This window comes from Syngnathus typhle, linkage group LG6 (genome assembly GCF_033458585.1).
Source record: "Syngnathus typhle isolate RoL2023-S1 ecotype Sweden linkage group LG6, RoL_Styp_1.0, whole genome shotgun sequence".
Classification (NCBI taxonomy): domain Eukaryota; kingdom Metazoa; phylum Chordata; class Actinopteri; order Syngnathiformes; family Syngnathidae; genus Syngnathus; species Syngnathus typhle.
In genome coordinates, this window is record NC_083743.1 from 18,334,696 (window position 1) to 18,345,710 (window position 11,015).

General features: G+C 41.1%; 1 long non-coding RNA gene across 1 annotated transcript; it reads left to right on the forward strand.

Moving 5' to 3' along the window:
• Window positions 1-3,141: 3,141 nt before the first annotated feature.
• Window positions 3,142-10,756, forward strand: LOC133156130 (uncharacterized). The gene is made up of 2 exons (XR_009714790.1): window positions 3,142-5,881; window positions 7,174-10,756. It is a non-coding gene; the product is annotated as an uncharacterized LOC133156130 (long non-coding RNA).
• The last annotated feature ends 259 nt before the right edge of the window (window positions 10,757-11,015 follow it).

Below are 11,015 nucleotides of genomic sequence, written 5' to 3' on the forward strand. Positions count from 1 at the left end.
TTTCCAAACATCTTTTTCATACTCATTTTTGCTAGCTTTGCGGGTTCGACTGGGTTAACATCACGTGACCGAGACGAGCGTCTTGACCTGAATTAGCCTGTGTAAAGAGGCACAGATGCACCGATGGATGTAATTGGGAGAGAATCCCAAATTTTTTTATAGTTTTCGAAATAAATTCTTACTCATTTTTGCTAACTTTGCGGGCTTGACTGGGGAAACATGTCATGTGACCGGGACGAGCGTCTTGACCTGGATAGTCAAACCTCGGTTTTCGAACGTCACGGTTCTCGAACAAATCGGAATTCAAATGAAAAATTCGAGGCCCGGATGCCGACTGACTCCGTTCGTTGTTATTGTATTTTCGCTACTTTGAGGATTGTATTAACTCCTAATTATTTCTCCAAAGAAAGGAAAAATAGATTCGGAATTCGAATGGTTCACTTCTCGAACCGCCTCTGGAATGGATTGTAGTCGAAAACCGAGGTTTGACTGTATATATACAGTAAAAAAGAAAAAAAACAAATACATATATATATATATATATATATATATATATATATATATATATGTATATATATATATATATGTATATATATATATGTATATATATATATGTATATATATGTATATATGTATATGTGTATATATATATATATATATATATATATATATATATATATATATATACATATATACATATATATATATATACATATATATATATATACATATACATATATACATATATATACATATATATACATATATACATATATATATATATATATAAGGTTGAAAAGTGGAAAGGCAGTTGGGCCAGAGGAAATACCTGTGGAGGTATGGAAGTGTCTTGGAGAGGTGTCCGTAGAGTTTTTGACCAGACAGTTCAATGACATCCTAGAGAATGAGAGGTGGGACTGCATCAAGGATCAGCTCTGAGCCCCATCTTGTTTGCTATGGTGATGGACAGGCTGACAGATGACACAGTAAGATGGCGGCGCATGCACACACAGCGGCCTCTCTCTGTCCCGAACGGTGTTTTGTTTTGTCGTTTAATGTGGGTTTGTCCAACAGTTTCGTGTGTTCGTCTCGTCGTACCGGGTTATGCTACAAGTACAGCGGGCTGGTTCTGCTCGACATCGGCGAAAGCGAGTTGTGTTGCCAACCCAGCTCGCCCGGCCGTGCCTTCCTTTCTTCTGGCGAACGTTCGATCGCTGGATATCAACATGCCTGCTGAGATCTACGAACCGGACTGTGCATCTGGAGCGGCTAGCGTGCCATCGGGCGGACCGGGCCATTGTACGAAGGGGAACATCGCGAGGAGGTGGAATGTGCGTCTGCATCCGTGACGAATGGTGCCGGGACTCTGTGGTGGGATGCAAGCACTCCTCCCCTCTGGCGAAGTTTGTGATCTCCAGGCTGTTAGGGTCCTGAACTCTCTCCCCCGTTGTTTACTTGTATGTTACTCGTGTACTGTGTCTCGTCACCGTGGGATGGAGGAAACGTAATTTCGATTTCTTTGTGTGTCTTGGCATGAAGGAATTGACAATAAAGCTGACTCTGAGATGAGATCAGACAGGAATCTCCATTGATCATGATGTTTGTAGATGACATTGTGATCTGTAGTGAGATTAGGGAGCAGGTGGAAGTAAATCTAGAGAGGTGGAGGTATGCCCTGGAAAGGAGGGCTATGAAGATTAGGCGAAAGAAGACAGAATATGTGTGTAAATGAGAGGGATCCAAGTATAATGGTGAGGCGAGAGGGAGTAGAGATCCAGAAGGTCAAGGATTTTAAGTACTTAGGGTCAACAGTCCAGAGCAACGGAGAGTGTGGAAAAGAGAGGAAGAAGCGCATCCAAGCAAGGTGGAACGGGTGGAGAAAAGTGGCAGGGGTGATGTGTGATAAAAGAGAATCAGAAAAAATGAAGGGAAAGGTGTACAAGCCAGTGGTGAGACCAGCGATGCTGTATGGTTTAGAGACAGAGGCACTGGGGAAAAGACAGAAGGTGGAGATGGAGGTGGCGGAGATGAAGATCCTCAGGTTCTTTTTGGGAGTGACGCGGTTGGATAAGATCAGGAACGAGATAAAGCCGCAGAGGTCTGACTGGGATGGTTTGGAAATGTTCGGAATCAGAGTGAATCAGAATCAGAATGCCTTTTATTGTTATTTTACATAGTACAACGAGATTAGAGTTTCCCAAACTGTACAACATAAAACTATAAAGTAAACAAAAATATGATAGGTCCATAATATCATCAAAAGGTTCAGAGAATCTAGTGAAATGACTGCACGTAAGCGCCACAGCCGGAAACCAAGACTGAATGACCGTGACCTTCGATCCCTCAGACGGCACTGCCTTAAAAACCGACATGAGTGTGTAAAGGATATCACCAAATGGGCTCAGGAAATCTTCAGGAAACCACTGTCAGTAAATACAGTTCGTCACTACATTGGTAAGTGTGGGTTAAATCTCTACCATGCAAAGAAAAAGCCGTTTATGAACAACATCCAGAAACACCGCTGGGTTCTCTGGGCCCGAGCTCATGTAAAATGGACTGATGCACAATGGAAAAGTGTTTTGTGGTCTGATGAGTCCACTTTTCAAATTGTTTTTGGAAACACTGGACGTCGTGTCCTCCAAACCAAAGAGGAAGCAAACCATCCGGACTGTTATCAACGCAAAGTTCAAAAGCCAACATCTGTGATGGTATGGGGGCACATTAGTTCCCATGGCAAGGGTGACCTACATTTCTGTGAAGGCAACATAAATGCTGAAAAGAACATACAGATTTTGAAGCAACATATCCTGCCATCCAAACGACGTCTTTTTCATGGACGCCGCTGCATATTTCAGCGAGATAATGCCAAGCCACATTCTGCACGTGTTACAACAGCGTGGATTCGAAGTAAAAGAGTCCAGGTTCTCCCCTGGCCCGCTTGCAGTCCAGACCTGTCACACATTGAAAATTGAAAAGGATTTTCAAATCATTGTATTTTGTTTTTATTTAAATTTTACACAATTTCCCAACTTCAACCGAATCCGGTTTGTATATTGCACGTAGAAGACTATGTTTTCCAAAGTGATCAGGCTTAGTGCATGTTTGAGTTGAAACTAGATATGGCTCCTGGAAAAAAGCTTGTTGGAATAATTTAAGTAAAGCCTTGTCATTTATGAGTTTATGGCTTTCCTTTTCATCTAGGTTCTTTCTCTTTTAGTGACAGGGATTCCTTTTGATCCCTGTGGATTGTATCCTTCCTGTCCTTATGTTATCTGTGTGTTTTTGTTTCTGTAAGAGGCCTTCACTAACAATGAGCAGAGCTTATTTGCATAGGCGAAATGTTCTTATTTGGTTGAAAGAAACTTCATTCCTTTTAGTTAACTGTAGGTTTGGTTCATAGATGGTTACAAGTTATCCCATATTTACTCAATGTTTGTTAAAGTGTTTAGGACAAGTCAGTCATTCTTATTGCATGTTAATTTACTAAGTAGATAAAGACTAGCCAAGGTTTAGTTGCATTGTTCCACAGGAGTTATCTGATCTTGCTCGCGGACAACTCGGCCATGACAACAACTGGAGAAGAACAGATGGACAAACTCTGCGGGGGTCACGGGTCGACAATGAAGTGCGAATTCACACCACACTACATTCCTTAGCTAATCAGCGTTGCTACAGACACAATCTCCCCTCCCTTTAGTGTAGCAACGCCTCTGTAACCAGGGAAACCAAAACATTAAATAGAGGAGCACGTGGAGGGAGAACTCAGAATTGATGGAGATTGTAACCGAGTTTCCTCTCTCTATCGTTCTCCTCGCGAGTAAACCTGTTTTGGTTCTTTTCTCCTCTTCCTTCCAGTGTGTGGTTTAATGTCTGATAGTATTTAGACCTAACATTTATTTGGTCCTTCGAGCCGGATGCCAAGACACCTGAGGATTCCAGCGGGCGGCAGCGGAGATCCAGAAAGACTGCGCGTGGCAGGACCTCCCTAGGTGGGGTCCTAGAATCCTTTTCAAGGGCTGGCTGTCTGCTACGCCAGCTGGAGTCCAAAGGTTGAAGGCAATCCGAGGTGCAGAGGTGAGGAGAACCAGAGGGTGAGTTTGTTTTGTTTTTTAAAAGAATGAGCGGCCGAGGGCTCGTCGTGCCCTATAAAAGTCCTAGGACAGAACGGAGAGGTCCGTTCTAAAGGTACCAAAACGGAGAGGTCCGTTGAAATAAAAGGACAGAGGTGTCCAAGAAAAGTTACAAAACGGAGAGGTCCGTTCTAACGGTAACAAAACGGAGAGGTCCGTTTAAATAAAAGGACAAAGGTGTCCGGTGGAGAGGTCCGTTTGTAGGGTTAGCGTAGTCCGCGGGAAACCGAAAGTCACGCAATACTGTATGATTGAGAGTGTGAATGGGAATACGTATCACTAGATATAGTATTCCATATTAAAGCAGTGGGGAACACATAACGTGGTTCTGTGGACGCAATAGGCAAGGATTTTCCACCAGCCACCAGAACGCTGGTAGAAGTGAGAATCACCACAGGATCTTTTCGTTATCCCACTGGAAACACCCGACTTTAGAAACCCCTATGGTTTTACAGTTGGGACCAAATTGATTAAAATGGGGAACGGGAAGAGTAAAACTAATATTCGAGATACTCTAAAATGTAACGATTGGAAAATAATTGAAAGGCAGGATCTCGACCAACTTAGAAATTTCGATAAATGGGTTAAAAATATATATATAAATTTGAGGGACAACTAAAAACAACTGAATTATTAGGACTTAGAGGTGCCATAAACGAAACAACAAAAAGAAATCTTAAAGAAATTAAAGAAGGCATCTGATGATGTAGAAGAGAAAGAGAAAGAGAAAGAGAAAGAGAAGAGAGAAAGAGAAGAGAGAAAGAGAAAGAGAAGAGAGAAAGAGAAAGAGAAGAGAGAAAGAGAAGAGAGAAAGAGAAGAGAGACAGAGAGACAGAGACAGAGAGACAGAGACAGAGAGACAGAGACAGAGAGACAGAGAGAGAGAGACAGAGAGAGAGAGACAGAGAGAGAGAGCTCAGAAAGCACTGTATTGCAGGTAGGAAGATGATGAGACTGGGCCTAACAGTAGGCAGGCAAGAGGAAACCAAAATTTACAGAGAGTTAGAGAAGAAGGGGGAGGTCTAGAGAAAGTAGAGAAGCATGTAGAGAAAACACATGCTACAAATTCAAAACTAAAGATCATAGCGGGAGGTATACATAAAATCACACCCTCCATGCGGAAAGAGTAGTAATAGACAAACAAAAACAAATGAAAGCTTCAAAAGACACTTTTCCGGTAGACCAATAGAATTCTGGAGTTGCGGGGAAAACGGTCACATGACACGTGACTGCACAAATGAACAAAGACAGTTATGACGAGGCCAAAATCAAATCAAATCAGATTTCCATGTAATGAAGTGGGAACCTGGCTGCCAAAATTAAAGAGAAATTAGCTTAAATATACAGGAGATATTTGTGTTAAAAGGATAAAGTAATACAAAGTAACACTTAAGTTAAAATTTGCAAAATAAATGGAAAGGAATTACAAATAGCTTCTAAAAGTAAAATAGAGAATAAATCTGACAAGTAATACGAGCAAAAAGGTGTTCTTAGTGCGTTCTATGTGTGTTCTTATATGTTTTACGTCATGCTTTTGTGCTGGTGTGTGTGTGCGTGTGCGCGCAGAGGATCCTCATGAATGGGTGTGCGTATGAGTGCGAGTGAGAGGTGTGTTCTATGGAAGAAATCAGTCATGGAGAATGTTCTGGAGGCTGTTGAGCAATAATAGGGAAATTGAGAAGTGGATGATGGTGTGTTTAAGTTGGTTGGAGAAACTAAGATGAGCAGTGTGTGGAAGTAGAGAAAATACCGTTTTTTTCCGTGTATAGTGCGCAATATTTTACTAATTTATTGTCCTAAAATCTGGGGTGCGTATTATACATGGGTACAAAGAAAAAAAAAAAAAAATTTTTTTTTTTTAATTTATTTATTTATTTTTTTTTTTTTAAATAAAGTCATGGTACAACAAAACCAACAACAGGACTGACCGACAAAGTCGTGGAACAAAAAGACAGGGTGACATTACCAAAGACAGGAACAGAACGACAGTAACACATGCAATGATCCAACGGTGAGCGAGGGGCAGACAGGACTTAAATACAAAACACGTTACATCGATTGAGGTGACACAGGAAGAGCGGGGTGACACGAACAGAAACTATGGCAACCTAGACACATAGCAAAACTGGGGACGAGACATGACAAATCTCCCCCGAAATAAAACTCACCTTTCTTCTTGTTTGTTGTCAATCGCGCATCGCATTCAGCCATCCTGCCCAACACACTTAGTAAAATTCATAATTGACGACACATCGTTTGATGCGATGGTGCAATCCTCGATGGTGTGTTATTGTCAAATATTGTCTGTTTTTTAATCTCCATCGCGGACCGGACGTCATACGGAGGCCGCCATTACAGATGCGCAGAACGGTTGCGCAAGACACGTCAGCTATATAAAGAGCGAGAGTTCAGTTCTCCACCTATTAGTTTCAATTCACAGTTTAATTAGCAGTTTCAATCAGCAAATAACAAAATGTGTATTACAGGTAATATTTTATTTCACAACACTTTGCCTTGTTCCTTTCGTCTCTGCTGTTCATTTCAAACACGCTCCATACGACCGCAATGCTCTTGTATCAGACGCTCGCTCGATCACCTGCTAGTTTGCCGTCTGTCACAATGTACCCTACACAAATCCGAAACATTTGTTGCGGCTCCGAGTCACGACGAGGGGCAAGTTTTGGTTTCCAAGGGTGTTTTTATTCCTCTTCAACGTCTCTCCCATACAGAGCCGCCGTGTGCGCACGGAGCGCGGTGGTGCGTTTAGGGGCAGTCGGAGAAATCAACGCCAACAAAAAAAATGACATCCAGCCTAGTTAAGACCATACCAAAGACTTTAAAAATGGGACCCATTGCCTCCCTGCGTGTGTGACGATCTTTGGGACTTAAAAAAAAAAAAAAATTAAATTTTTTTTTTTAAAAAATTCATAAAAATTGGGTGCGTATTATACATGGGTACAAGCTTTTTTCCAGCATCAGCATGCCATTGTTAGGGGTGCGTACTATACATGGGGGCGCACTATACACGGAAAAAAACGGTAAGACGTGTGTGGCAGGAAGTGACTAGAATGGTGGCTTGATAGGACGAGAATGAGACAGCAAATGTTGTGTAGAAGACTGAAAGATGTTGAAGGTGAACATGATGGGGGAGGGCAACGGCAAAGTTGGCCTGCCCTTTGAGAAGGTGAGACTGATAAGCGTGCCTGCGCTTGCGCGTAGCCGCGGGGCGTAGCTGTCCGCATGGGCCTGTGCTATGCTCGTGTGGGTGGTGGGCCGGCATCATGATTGTTGCAGGAAATGGCCAGCCTGTGACCAATCAACATTGATGCTGCGCCCCCCCTCGCACGAGGGGTGCTATGGCTGCGGATGAAGCAGAGAAAGTGTGCGTTTCTCAGAGAATGTTTGAATATTTGGAGCAGGGTGATGCTTAAGGAAGACATGACAATGTTTGCATTAAGGATGAAAGGCACTGATAAAAAAAAAAAAAAAGAGTATAACCAAAACGTCAGAGGAGGATGACGTTTGCGCAGCGTTGTTTGTTGGTATTGTTTGTGAGTTGTGTCTCTACTGTTTTTGTGTTGTCTGTGTACTGTAGGTGTTATGTGTTAAAAGGGGGAAATTGGCTAATATAGGTGCAAAAAAGAATTTCCTACACTGTAGTCTATCTGATTTGCACCGCAAAACAAAAACGATTTTGTAAAAATAGGAAGTAAAAAAACAAAAAGCAAGCAATTAGTTTATGGGCAGAAACTATATTAATAAAACTTAATTAAAAACTAGCATTAAGGCTAGGAATTAATGCCTAGCCTTGATGAAACAAAATTTGAGATGGAAAGAACTTGCTTTCTGGAATTGGATGAAGAAAAATTATAAAATAATGACATTTTGAAGCTAAATTTAAAGGGTATAGTCAATTGGTTGTGTCAAGACTTTTAAGTTTTTACATTTGAGAATAAGAGAGCGATCGAGTTGAAGTTAAGAAACAACAACAATTAACTATTATACTAATTTACTGACGGTTATTTTGTTGATTTTTATCTTTTCCAATTAGTGGATTGGTTTGACACCTTGAGGAAGGAAAGACGCAAAACATGTGTGCACTGGGACACTGAGAAGCATTTTGAAAGGTGTGTCAAATTGAATGGAGATGAAATCATATGTAGTAATACAACACTTTACTACATATGGATTCCCTAAATTGTACTATTGAGTTACATAAAACATACATTTTGATTTTTATTCAAATTGCTAAGATTCTTGTGATAAACGATGAGGAAATGATTGAAAAGAAACTACAACTAAGCTAGTAGCAGTCCAATTGCCACGAAAAATAGCTATATGCACGTGTGCAGGGCACACACGAGACTGATAAGGTGCCAAGACGTAACAAGCTTGCAGACGGAACTGCGTAGCTGTAGTGCAAAAGACGCTTCAAATTTTACACACAGAAGAAGCAGATTAAATTACTGAAATATTTTTAAAGATGTGCAGCAACAAAATCCATCGACTGAAATTCAATTATGGACGAAAAGAGGAGCAAGAGTGGAGAATGGTATCTATAAATGACCAGACGACTGACCTATCCTCCAAAAACCTATACAAGCGGGCAGCAATATTGAGCCATGGTTGTGTGTCGCATGGCTCAAGAGGGGGGATAATGGGGCAGTTCAGTCAGCTTTATACATCATATGAATTTGATTCATATTCAAAACGTTTATATAAATTTTTTTTGTAGAGCTTGTTCAACATGTGCTTAACACAATCCACAGGGTTATAATGCCTGGTCATAATAGATGCATTCTAAAAATGGATTGAATTGGCTTCAGAATAAACATTGAATGCCTTAACAGTGGCAGAAGGGTTATGTAAAGAAATAATAGTTTGTCAACAACTGCTGTAGATGTTAAAGAATGGAATCAATATCTCGAAAATGAATGTGGATAGTTTGTTTACTGATTGTGAAAATGTTTGACAAAGTGTTCAATATAATATCCGTTGAATGGAAGAAAAAGAAAAGAAACCATTGCTTTTAGAGAATGTAGTCAACCAAAATTGTATATGTATCGACATGCCAAGATCTGGGAAAAAGCTGGAAAAAACAAAAATATAATGTCTTTAAATTTGAGAGGCGACGATGATCTGACTAAAATTGATGCAATTAAAGTCCCCAGAGGAGTTCCTGATTAATAAGACTTAATTGACCAAATTGAACCGGGATGGGAGTCCTCCATTTGCTGCTGGTGGACGATGAACAAGAATGTTGACAGGATAAATTACATCCATTGCAACATGCAGAAATTGGGCAAACGGACACAAGCGGGACTTGAGGCAGTGCGCGAACAGCTAGCCACGCCTTCCCTAAGGTTAATCCAGAACCGCAATGCTCTTGTTATGTTGTTGTCTGGGAAAGGAAGGGTCTGCGCAATGTTCAGGGAACAATGCTGCACCTTCATCCAGAATGACACCGCCCCTGATGGGAGCCTGACAAAGATGATTGCAAACTTGCAATCCCTCAACACGAGGATGAAAGAGCACAACAAGTGGATGACTGCTTTTGGGAAGTATAAAGCCCTTGTGTCCTCAATTACTGCTATACTCACCTTTTGTGGATGTTGTTGTATTCCATGTCTCCGTGCTCTGTTTAATCGTCTTATCACTACAGCAATCTCGCCCATGGACGACGAGATGGCCCGGGTATGCCTAATGTCTGAACGGCAGCATGTTGATGATAACAGTGATGATGATGCAATTTTTGCACTTGAGTTTACAGACTTTTTCCCAGATCTGTGTGTTTCCGAATGATAATATCGCGACATTTATCCTTTTTTGGTGTAAACTTATTTGTGCCATACTTGTGATCCGACAACTGAAAATCGAGAGAAGTGGTTGTTTTTGGTGATGTAAATATTGAGCAAATATGTGATAAACAGGAGGGAAATGTTGGAATAATTTAAGTAAAGCCTTGTCATTTATGAGTTTATGGCTTTCCTTTTCATCTAGGTTCTTTCTCTTTTAGTGACATGGATTCCTTTTGATCCCTGTGGATTGTATCCTTCCTGTCCTTATGTTATCTGTGTGTTTTTGTTTCTGTAAGAGGCCTTCACTAACAATGAGCAGAGCTTATTTGCATAGGCGAAATGTTCTTATTTGGTTGAAAGAAACTTCATTCCTTTTAGTTAACTGTAGGTTTGGTTCATAGATGGTTATAAGTTATCCCATATTTACTCAATGTTTGTTAAAGTGTTTAGGACAAGTCAGTCATTCTTATTGCATGTTAATTTACTAAGTAGATAAAGTCTAGCCATGGTTTAGTTGCATTGTTCCACAGGAGTTATCTGATCTTGCTCGCGGACAACTCGGCCATGACAACAACTGGAGAAGAACAGATGGACAAACTCTGCGGGGGTCACGGGTCGACAATGAAGTGCGAATTCACACCACACTACATTCCTTAGCTAACCAGCGTTGCTACAGACACAATCTCCCCTCCCTTTAGTGTAGCAACGCCTCTGTAACCAGGGAAACCAAAACATTAAATAGAGGAGCACGTGGAGGGAGAACTCAGAATTGATGGAGATTGTAACCGAGTTTCCTCTCTCTATCGTTCTCCTCGCGAGTAAACCTGTTCTGGTTCTTTTCTCCTCTTCCTTCCAGTGTGTGGTTTAATGTCTGATAGTATTTAGACCTAACAAAGCTCTTTTTAAGTCTGTTTGTCCTTGTCCTGATGTTCCTGTAGCGCCTCCCCGAGGGCAACTGGTCAAACAGGACAAAGGAGGGATAGTGAATATATTGGTAGAAGGATGCTGAGGATGGAACCACCAGGCAGGAGGTCAAGAGGAAGACCAAAGATGAGATTTATGGATGGAATGAAAGAGGACATGAGTT